This window comes from Tursiops truncatus, chromosome 5, assembly GCF_011762595.2.
Source record: "Tursiops truncatus isolate mTurTru1 chromosome 5, mTurTru1.mat.Y, whole genome shotgun sequence".
Taxonomy (NCBI): domain Eukaryota; kingdom Metazoa; phylum Chordata; class Mammalia; order Artiodactyla; family Delphinidae; genus Tursiops; species Tursiops truncatus.
Window position 1 is genome coordinate 119,050,099 of NC_047038.1, and position 12,001 is coordinate 119,062,099.

Consider the following 12,001-nt stretch of genomic DNA (forward strand, 5'->3'; position numbering starts at 1 on the left):
TGCCTTCGTCAGAGGCATTTTTGTTCAGGATGAAATGACATTCTGCCAGTCCACAAATCAAGGTTCTGGGAGAAGTTTGTCAGCATAAAAGGTCAATGCAAACCTAAAAAATGCATCTAATTCCATAAGGGAAAAGTGCTTATTCTTTTAATGGAAAGAGTCTAACACAAGCAATGGCCAGCCAGCTATCATATCCCAGAACTGCTCCATATGGGGGTGCAGCATTGGCCTCTGTAACTGTCAGTTTGGGTACTCAACAAATGGCAGCAGTCAGATCAAAATCTGGTGAGGAAAATATCATATGGTTGAGCCCATACATAGCCTCCATTCTGCCATCATGGTCATTTTGTTCATGGACCCATTGTGCAAGTACTGGGGGATTTGGAGAGAAAAGTGACTAATAACAAGAGGTCAAGTCATTTTGTGATCCTAATTATTAAGAACCTCCTACACTGTGGATAATTCTGGTGAGCATTTATATAGGCTACAGAGATATTTACTCAATTTTCCCATTATAAGAGTTGTAACCATATATATATATTTCCCCCACATATCCTGGTTGCTAATTTCCCAATATTCTTTGTTCCAGGACAATTAGTCAATTAGCTAACTAAGCAGTTAGCCAAAAAATTAGCCAGTACTCCTAAGTCAACATAGATACATGCTTCAAGTTATCTTTCCTTGCATAAAAAGTGGACAATCAGATGTACCCCTAAAGACTATTTTCCTGGAGGATTTTACTTTACCACACTCTTTTGGGGCCACTCCCCTAAGGAATTACAAATGCAGAAGCTATCACTTCTACCTGACAGTGATATACCATGCAGATCCATCCATAAAACAGGCCCATTATTCTTTCTCCTCTGTTAACTGGTAACAGAGAAATTCCTGTGAAGCTATAGGTGTGTGTGAAAAAGAGACAGAGAAGGGACAGATACAGCAGGAGTCTGAACCAACATTTATGCACTTTACTATTATATTCTACACCTGCTGAGGAAAACTTACATAAACTACTTTCATTGTATAATGGAATGCCGTTATGCATGTTGTTTTATGTTGCAGTAAGTCAGATCATACCCAGTTCATGATGGGAAGTCCAGGCCACCTGGTTACCTGGTGTCCATGATCAGGTGTTCTGTCTATACCCAAGCCCAGCAGCAACCTGGAAGCTACTTTGCAAGTGGAGAATGGTTGTTGGCCAAAGAAAGCATAGCTTTACTTTAAAACCCTAAAGGCATGCTATGTTACTTTCTTCCAGGACTTTCCAATGACTTTATACAGCATCTTTTTTGCCTCAGATATCTCCAATAAAATCACATCCGTTAGGTTATAAGGAGTAAGTTGTAGGGTAGCTCGCACTACAGCCTAGAACTGCTGCAGAGCCCTATTGATAACCAGGCTGTACTCAAGACTAGCAGCATTACTAGATACGTAGTAAGTTGGCTGATAAACATGTCCAAATATATGTTGCCTCCCAAATCCTAAGAGATCTGTGAAGTGGTATGCCTTACTCTTCATACTAGGTGCTACAAGATACAGAACAATTCGGCCACTTTAGACACTGTCCATATAAAGGATATATTGATATGGTCCAAAACACTGCATCCCAAAAACTTCCCCAATGTGGCAGACTTCTGATATTTTCCAAGGATTACTGCTCACACCTCTGGCATTGGTAAGTCTTATCAGGGTATCTTAGGTATTTGCTACTTTCTTCTTGCTGGATCCAATTGTCATACTGTCTTCTGTTGGTTACCCGATGATCAAGGACCCTCTGAACTGTATTACAAAATCAAGAGAGAACATAAAATTTGACAACATCCTGGGGCAAGTCAGTTTACATTGTCTCTGCCATGTAAATGCAAACTGCTTCTGATTTTGTTAAGTGATGGGGCTTGACAAGAGATCATTTGCCAGGTCAGTAACTGCATATCAGTTTCCACGGACTGTGTTAATTTGTTCCAATAAAGGCACCATATTTGGAATTTCAGCTGTGGCTCCCATGGTTACCTGATTATATGCGTGATGATCTAGTCTGGTTTTTCATGGACTATCTGAATTTTGAGTTAAATTTTCAGCTATTAGGCAAATACTTGAGTTAAATGTAGATAGGATCTGGTAGGAATCACTACTTGTATATCTCTCAAGTCTTGGACAATGGGACCAGTCTCTGTTATTTCCACAGGGAAGCAGTACTGATTTTGATATACAATTTTGGCAAGGGTTGCTGGAGACAGCTGAAGGGCTTCTATTTGGTCCTTCCTGCTCTAATAGCCCTTACCCTGTGGGTCAAGGAACGACTGTTGTGATTCTGACAGATATTAAATATACGTATACATTCTGGGACTGGGACAATAACACTAGGACAGGTCTGTAGTCTGTCTAGACCTACTGTGAGATGGAATAGAGCCAAAACTCCATCCATCACTTGATCTGTACAAGTCCCTACTGTGTCCAGTAGTTCATAGGTACGTTTTGGGTCTCTGAGAATCAACAAAATTTAAAGCCAGTATCTAGTAAGCCCTAGATATTTGAGAGTTTTTCTTTCACCTAGCACTCACTCACTTAGGTTCATAGCTGAGGTCTCTCTGGGGAAAACCTGGAGGAAGATTCACAGTATACACCTGTAGCCACTCTGCAGAGTCCTTTCCTCAAGAATATCTGGCCTGGGGCTTCCCTGGTGGCGCAGTGGTTGAGAGTCCGCCTGCCGACGCAGGGGACGCGGGTTCGTGCCCCGGTCTGGGAAGATCCCACATGCCGCGGAGCGGCTGGGCCCGTGAGCCATGGCCGCTGAGCCTGCGCGTCCAGAGCCTGTGCTCCGCAACGGGAGAGGCCACAACAGTGAGAGGCCCGCGTACCACAAAAAAATAAATAAATAAAAAATAAATAAAAGAATATCTGGCCTACCTTTCAGTCAAAGCTGCATGGATCTGTGAAATGGCATAGTTCTGGAAAAAAGTCAGGAGACTACAGAATATAAGCCTCCTACAGTGAGATAGGTTTCTGCCCAGTAGCCCTAGAAGTCCTTCTGCATAAGTATCTTCTAAGGTTACCAATATTTTATTTCTATAGAATACATAGTATACATTCTTCCTTGTGCACTGTGATCAGTTAGCCTAGGCCACAGGTTTCTGTGACTCAAAACACTGTATCTCTATGGCTTATCGACGTAATGGGGCCCACAGTCTATGATGATTATACTGACATATAAAATCTAACACTCTCAGAATCATTTATTCCCACTGAAATCAAGAAACTTAATTCCAGTAGTGCAAATCTAACTTTCATAGAAGCTAATCACCACAACTCTCCTCAAGGTTGCTGGTGTCCTCCTAACCTATATGTTTTTTAATACTTTGACAAAAGGAGGGTCCTCCAGGCTCTCGCAGGGTTACGGTTGAGGAAGGTGGACGCTGAACAAGCTGCACATCTAGATCCACAACAACCTTTACGTGTTTCTGAGGTTTGGACTGTTTCCTCTACAGAAGCTATGCCAAGAATGTTCTTGAACTGTTTGATTCCACTTATGCGGCTGGGCAGAAGGAGAAAAGGGGTATTATTTAATGGGTATAGAGTTTCAGTTTTGCAAGATGAAAGAGTTCTGGAGAGCTGATTCACAACAATGTGCATATACTTAACACTACTGAACAGTGCACTTAAAAATGGTTAAGATGGTAAATTTTATATTATGTGCTTTTCATCCTAAGAAAGAAAGAAATTTAGTTTTGGATAATGTAAACTGATTATCATTCCCAGGTCATTTGAAAATGCAATAGAAACCAAATCCAGTGTGAGTACCTTCCTGGCAATTAAGTTGGCCTGATGAAGCCTTAAATTTCTACCTCCTCGGTTTAATACTGCCACACATGTTGCCCAGACTCTCTCTGATAAAGATCAATGATGTCTTTTAATTTTTTTCTTCTAAATTTTGGCTTTTCCTAAAGAAGATCTCCTACTCTCCCAGTGTAGGCTATCTTGGAATCTAACTCTTACACTCGTCCTAGAGGCAATGAGTAGATGAAAGTGAGCCAGGGAGAGAACTGCCCTCACCTTGACAGAAAACTGTCCCAGAGAGAGTGATTGGAAAGTTTTATGCTGAGGAAGCTTGGTTCCCTTAGATGGCAGAGATGCCCTGCCTCTGTCAACGAGGAATTTGAAGGTTCCAGAAGAATCTGAAGGTTCCAAGTTCTCAACATTACCCATGTCTGCTGAAAAGTTCCCATATCTGAGGCATGTTCCTTCCCCACTAGTGCCTTTACTTCACCTTTTAAAAACTTAGCATTCAACTGTTACTACCATTCTGTAATTCTTATTGTCAGATAGACCATGGGCATGATCCTGAGGCATCAGGATCTTCCCTGCACCTACAGCAGATGCCAGATAACTTCAGATCTGTAAGGAGACCTGATAATCTCCATATTCCTTCTCAAATGTATATTCATAGCTTTCAATGTCTACAGTCACCCTACTTACATCTCTAGAGACATAAGAAAAATCCAGTTGACTCCTCAATTTTTATCATTACTACTGTTGCCATAGAAGCTGAGTGTTACAGCCACTTGATCTCCTAATTCCTGCTACTTAATATGTGGTATCATTCAGTTGTGTTAGCATCACCTGGGAGCTTGTTAGAACTGCAGCCTTTTAGACACCATCCCAGGCCCATTGTATCAGCAACAGATTTTAACAACAAATTGCAGTGGTTTGTATGTACATTAAAATTTCAGAAGCACTGCCCTAATTCCTTGCCTTCCTCGGCACTACCACTGGTGATGGTTTGAGTAATTGTGACACCACTGCATGTCGTAGATTTATCTGTGACTCATTTTCCCCTTGCAAGAAAGTTCTCTCTGCATTTTTCAATTTTATGGGCAACGCAATCTCAGATACAATTTTGACAGTTTATTTTCTGGGACCACTTCTGGTAGCAACTACTTTACTAATCAGAGTCCTGGCAGAAAACAGATAACACAAAAAATTATAATTTAAGGATGTTATAAAAGGACTATTCACAAAATGTAGGTCATGACAGAATAATATATTATGAAGTCGTCAAAGCACACACACATGCACATACCAGAGAGTTCCTTCCTGTAGGAGTTTAGCCCTGTTTAACATTACTCTTAACATGTGATTTTTATATATCTATTTATTTCATTTATCTATGCTCCTGCCTTGTTTCTATAATTGAGGTAAGGAAACAGAAAATGCATAAAATCAAGACAAATTAAATTCAAAGGAGAAAAACAAAGACTTGTAACATGAAGTCGGAAATGAGAAAAATGAGACCATTAGAAAAAATGTATGCCATATACTTGGGACCAAATTATGACTATGAACTTCTAGCAATGAACAGAGAAATGTGCACAAGGCTAAGTCTTCAGGAATAACAGCTTCTCCTACATAAACACCGGAAATAAATATCTCTTATTCAAAGAGAGAACACTATGTAACCTAGTGGTCATGACTCTTTGTAACGACTTTATAAAAACTGCAAGTATCTGAAGTTTGTAGATTGAAAGGTTAAATCAACATTGAAACTTTAAAGGCACTGTTGAGCATGTAATATTTTTTCCCAGTGTCAAATACTTATCAAGTCAAAAAACTAACAACAAAAAAGGTAAATACAGATCCATAATCCCTTATCTTAAATTCTTCGAGGAACATGTGTTTTGCATGTATTTTAAACGTTTTCCAATTTTAGAAGTCCATTACAGGGCACAGAGCATACATGAGAAGGCATTCCCAGTGGGCATCTAAAGCAGCGGCCCATCATCAAACACAGTAACACATCAGTGAAATATATGAATATTCACATGAAGTGAGAGAAGTAAGGACTACAAATATCCTCACTTCAGGCCAAGGTAACTTTTATCACTAAACATCAAAGAACTTAGCGTTTTGTTTGGTTTTGAAATTTTGGATTTTAGAATTGTAGTTAAGACAGTATGGCGGGGGTGCTGGGAAGATGGCGGAAGAGTAAGACGCGGAGATCACCTTCCTCCCCACAGATACACCAGAAATACATCTACACGTGGAACAACTCCTACAGAACACCTACTGAATGCTGGCAGAAGACCTCAGACCTCCCAAAAGGTAAGAAACTCCCCACGTACCTGGGTAGGGAAAAGAAAAAAGAATAAACACAGACAAAAGGATAGGGACGGGACCTGCACCAGTGGGAGGGAGCTGTGAAGGAGGAAAGGTCTCCACACACTAGGAAGCTCCTTCGCGGGCGGAGACTGCGGGTGGCGGAGGGGGGAAACTTCGGAGCCCCGGAGGAGAGCACAGCAACAGGGGTGCGGAGGGCAAAGCGGGGAGATTCCCACACAGAGGATCAGTGCCGACCAGCACTCACCATCCCGAGAGGCTTGTCTGCTCACCCGCCGGGGCGGGCGGGGCTGCGAGCTGAGGCTCGGGCTTCGGTTGGAGCGCCGCGAGAGGACTGGGGTTGGCGGCGTGAACACAGCCTGCAGGGGGTTAGTGCGCCACGGCTAGGCGGGAGGGAGTCCGGGAAAAAGTCTGGACCGGCCGAAGAGGCAAGGGACTTTTTCTTGCCTCTTTGTTTCATGGTGTGCGAGGAGAGGGGATTAAGTGCGCTGCTTAAAGGAGCTCTAGAGACGGGCGCGAGCCGCGGCTAAAAGCGCGGACCCCAGAGACGGGCGGGAGACGCTAAGGCTGCTGCTGCCGCCACCAAGGGGCCTGTGTGCGAGCACAGGTCACTATCCACACCCCTCTTCCGGGGAGCCTGTGCAGCGCGCCACTGCCAGGGTCCCAGGATCCAGGGACAACTTCCCCGGGAGAACTCACGGCGCGCCTCACGCTGGTGCAACGTCACGCCGGCCTCTGCCGCCGCAGGCCTGCCCCGCATGCCGTGCCCCTCCCTCCCCCCGGCCTGAGTGCGCCAGAGCCCCCGAATCAGTGGCTCCTTTAACGCCGTCCTGTCTGAGCAAAAAACACACGCCCTCCAGCGACCTACACGCAGAGGCAGGGCTAAATCCAAAGCTGAGCCCCTGTGAGCTGTGAGAACAAAGAGGAGAAAGGGAAATCTCTCCCAGCAGCCTCAGGCGCAGCGGATTAAAGCTCCACAATCAACTTGATGTACCCTGCACCTGTGGAATACCTAAATACACAACGAATCATCCCAAATTGAGGAGGTGGACTTCGAGAGCAAGATCTATGATTTTTTCCCCTTTTCCTCTTTTAGTAAATGTGTATGTGTATGCTTCTCTGTGAGATCTTGTCTGTTTGCTTTGCTTCCACCATTTGTCCTAGGGTTCTATCCGTCCATTGTTGTTTTTCTTTAAATTTTTTTCTTAATAATTAATTTTAATAACTTTATTATAATTTACCTTCTTTCTTCCTTCCTTTCTTTCTTTCTTTCTTTCTTTCTTTCTTTCTTTCTTTCTTTCTTTCTTTCCTTCCTTCCTTCCTTCCCTCCTTTACACAATGAATCATCCCAAATTGAGGAGGTGGACTTTGAGAGCAAGATTTATGATTTTTTCCCCTTTACCTCTTTTTGTGAGGTGTATGTGTATGCTTCTGTGTAAGATTTTGTCTGTATAGCTTTGCTTCCACCATTTGTCCTAAGGTTCTATCCGTCCCTTTTTTTCCTAAATAATTATTTTTTAATTCAATAACTATTATACTTTATTTTATTTTACTGTATCTTCTTTCTTTCTGTCTTTTTTCCTTCCTTCCCTCCTTCCTTCCTTCCTTCCTCTCTCCCTCCCTCCTTTCTTTCCTTCTTGCCTTCTTTCCTTTTCTTCTTTCTTTCTTTCTTTCTTCCTACTTCTACTAATTCTCTCTACTTTTTCTCCCTTTTACTCTGAGCCCTGTGGATGAAAGGCTCTTGATGCTCCAGCCAGGAGTCAGGGCTCTGCCTCTGAGGTGGGAGAGCCAACTTCAGGACACTGGTCAACAAGAGACCTCCCAGCTCCCCATAATATCAAACAGCAAAAATCTCCCAGAGACCTCCATCTTAACACCAGCACCCAGCTTCACTCTATGACCAGCAAGCTACAGTGCTGGACAACCTATGCCAAACAACTAGCAAAACAGGAACACAACCCCACCCATTAGCAGAGAGGCTGCCTAAAATCATAGTAAGTCCACAGACACCCCAAAACACACCACCAGACGTGGACCTGGCAACTAGAGAGACAAGATCCAGCCTCATCCACCACAAAACAGGCACTAGTCCCCTCCACCAGGAAGCATACACAACCCACTGAACCAACCTTAGCCACTGGAGACAGACATCAAAAACAACGGAACTACGAACCTGCAGCCTGCAAAAAGGAGACCCCAAACACAGTAAGATAAGCAAAATGAGAAGACAAAACAACACACAACAGATGAAGGAGCAAGATAAAAATGCACCAGACCTAACAAATGAAGAGGAAATCGGCAGTCTACCTGAAAAAAAATTCAGAATAATGATAATAAAGATGATCCAAAATCTTGGAAATAGAATGGACAAAATGCAAGAAACATTTAACAAGGACCTAGAAGAAATAAAGATGAAACAAGCAACGATGAACAACACAATAAATGAAATTAAAAATACTCTAGATGGGATAAATAGCAGAATAACTGAGGCAGAAAAACAGATAAGTGACCTGGAAGATAAAATAGTGGAAATAACTACTGCAGAGCAGAATAAAGAAAAAAGAATGAAAAGAACTGAGGACAGTCTCAGAGACCTCTGGGACAACATTAAACGCACCAACATTCGAATGATAGGGGTTCCAGAAGAAGAAGAGAAAAAGAAAGGGACTGAGAAAATATTTGAAGAGATTATAGTTGAAAACTTCCCTAATATGGGAAAGGAAATAGTTAATCAAGTCCAGGAAGCTCAGAGAGTCCCATACAGGATAAATCCAAGGAGAAATACACCAAGACACATATTAATCAAACTGTCACAAATTAAATACAAAGAAAGCATATTAAAAGCAGCAAGGGAAAAACAACAAATAACACACAAGGGAATCCCCATAAGGTTAACAGCTGATCTCTTAGCAGAAACTCTGCAAGCCAGAAGGGAGTGGCAGGACATACTGAAAGTGATGAAGGAGAAAAACCTGCAACCAAGATTACTCTACCCAGCAAGGATCTCATTCAGATTTGATGGAGAAATGAAAACCTTTACAGACAAGCAAAAGCTGAGAGAGTTCAGCACCACCAAACCAGCTTTACAACAAATGCTAAAGGATCTTCTCTAGGCAAGAAACACAAGAGAAGGAAAACACCTATAATAACTGACCCAAAACAATTTAGAAAATGGGAATAGGAAGATACATATCGATAATTACCTTAAATGTAAATGGATTAAATGCTCCCACCAAAAGACACAGATTGGCTGAATGGATACAAAAACAAGACCCATATATATGCTGTCTACAAGAGACCCACTTCAGACCTAGAGACACATATAGACTGAAAGTAAGGGGATGGAAAAAGATATTCCATGCAAATGGAAACCAAAAGAAAGCTGGAGTAGCAATTCTCATATCAGACAAAATAGACTTTAAAATAAAGACTATTAGAAGAGACAAAGAAGGACACTACATAATGATCAAGGGATCGATCCAAGAAGAAGATATAACAATTGTAAATATTTATGCACCCAACATAAGAGCACCTCAATACATAAGGCAAAAACTAACAGCCATAAACGGGGAAATCGACAGTAACATATTTATAGTAGGGGACTTTAACACCCCACTTTCACCAATGGACAGATCATCCAAAATGAAAATAAATAAGGAAACACAAGCTTTAAATGACACATTAAACAAGATGGACTTAATTGATATTTATAGAACACTCCATCCAAAAACAACAGAATACACATTTTTCTCAAGTGCTCATGGATCATTCTCCAGGATAGATCATATCTTGGGTCACAAATCAAGCCTTGGTAAATTTAAGAAAATTGAAATTGTATCAAGTATCTTTTCCGACCACAACGCCATGAGACTAGATATCAAGTACAGGAAAAGATCTGTAAAAAATACAAACACATGGAAGCTAAACAATAAAGTAGTTAATGACGAAGTGATCACTGAAGAAATCAAAGAGGAAATAAAAAAATACCTAGAAACAAATGACAGTGGAGACACAATGACCCAAAACCTATGGGATGCAGTAAAAGCAGTTCTAAGAGGGAAGTTTATAGCAATACAAGCCCACCTCAAGAAGAAGGAAACATCTCGAATAAACAACCTAACTTTGCACCTCAAGCAATTAGAGACAGAAGAACCAAAAAAACCCAAAGTTAGCAAAAGGAAAGAAATCATAAAAATCAGATCGGAAATAAATGAAAAAGAAATGAAGGAAACAATAACAAAGGTCAATAAAACTAAAAGCTGGTTCTTTGAGAAGATAAACAAAATAGATAAACCATTAGCCAGACTCATCAAGAAAAAAAGGGAGAAGACTCAAATCATTAGAATTAGAAATGAAAAAGGAGAAGTAACAACGGACACTGCAGAAATAAAAAAGATCATGAGAGATTACTACAAGCAACTCTACGTGAATAAAATGGACAATCTGGAAGAAATGGACAAATTCTTAGAAATGCACAACCTGCCAAGACTGAATCAGGAAGAAATAGAAAATATGAACAGACCAATCACAAGCACTGAAATTGAAACTGTGATTAAAAATCTTCCAACAAACAAAAGCCCAGGAACAGATGGCTTCACAGGCGAATTCTATCAAACATTTAGAGAAGAGATAACACCTATCCTTCTGAAACTCTTCCAAAATATAGCAGAGGGAGGAACACTCCCAAATTCCTTCTACGAGGCCACCATCACCTTGATACCAAAACCAGACAAGGATGTCACAAAGAAAGAAAACTACAGGCCAATATCACTGATGAACATAGATGCAAAAATCCTCAACAAAATACTAGCACACAGAATCCAATAGCACATTAAAAGGATCATACACCATGATCAAGTGGGGTTTATTCCAGGAATGCAAGGATTCTTCAATATACGCAAATCTATCGATGTGATAAACCATATTAACAAATTGAAGGAGAAAAACCATATGATCATCTCAACAGATGCAGAGAAACCTTTTGACAAAATTCAACACCCATTTATGATAAAATCCCTGCAGAAAGTAGGCATAGAGAGAACTTTCCTCAACATAATAAAGGCCATATATGAGAAGCCCACAGCCAACATCATCCTCAATAGTGAAAAACTGAAAGCAGTTCCACTAAGATCAGGAATAAGACAAGGTTGCCCACTCTCACCACTCTTATTCAACATAGTTTTGGAAGTCTTAGCCACAGCAATCAGAGAAAAAAAGGAAATAAAAGGAATCCAAATCGGAAAAGAAGAAGTAAAGCTGTCACTGTTTGCAGATGACATGATCCTATACATAGAGAACCCTAAAGATGCTACCAGAAAACTACTAGAGCTAATCAATGAATTTGGTAAAGTGGCAGGATACAAAATTAATGCACAGAAATCTCTGGCATTCCTATATACTAATGATGAAAAGTCTGAAAATGAAATCAAGAAAACACTCCCATTTACCGTTGCAACAAAAAGAATAAAATATCTAGGAATAAACCTACCTAAGGAGACCAAAGACCTGTATGCAGAAAATTATAAGACACTGATGAAAGAAATTAAATTAAAGAAATTAAATACAAATAGATGGAGACATATACCATGTTCTTGGATTGAAAATCAACATTGTGAAAATGACTCTACTACCCAAAGCAATCTATAGATTCAATGCAATCCCTATCAAACTACCACTGGCATTTTTCACAGAACTAGAACAAAAAATTCCACAATTTGTATGGAAACACAAAAGACCCCGAATAGCCAAAGCAATCTTGAGAACGAAAAACGGAGCTGGAGGAATCAGACTCCCTGACTTCAGGCTATACTACAAAGCTACAGTAATGAAGACAGTATGGTACTGGCACAAAAACAGAAAGATAGATCAATGGAACAGGATAGAAAGCCCA

The 12,001-nt window shown here is 40.8% G+C and overlaps 1 long non-coding RNA gene across 1 annotated transcript; it reads left to right on the plus strand.

The window, feature by feature from the left end:
* Nucleotides 1-5,537: 5,537 nt before the first annotated feature.
* On the plus strand, nt 5,538-6,055 carry LOC141278713 (uncharacterized). Its single transcript, XR_012331781.1, has 3 exons — nt 5,538-5,620; nt 5,705-5,864; nt 6,012-6,055. It is a non-coding gene; the product is annotated as an uncharacterized lncRNA (long non-coding RNA).
* The last annotated feature ends 5,946 nt before the right edge of the window (nt 6,056-12,001 follow it).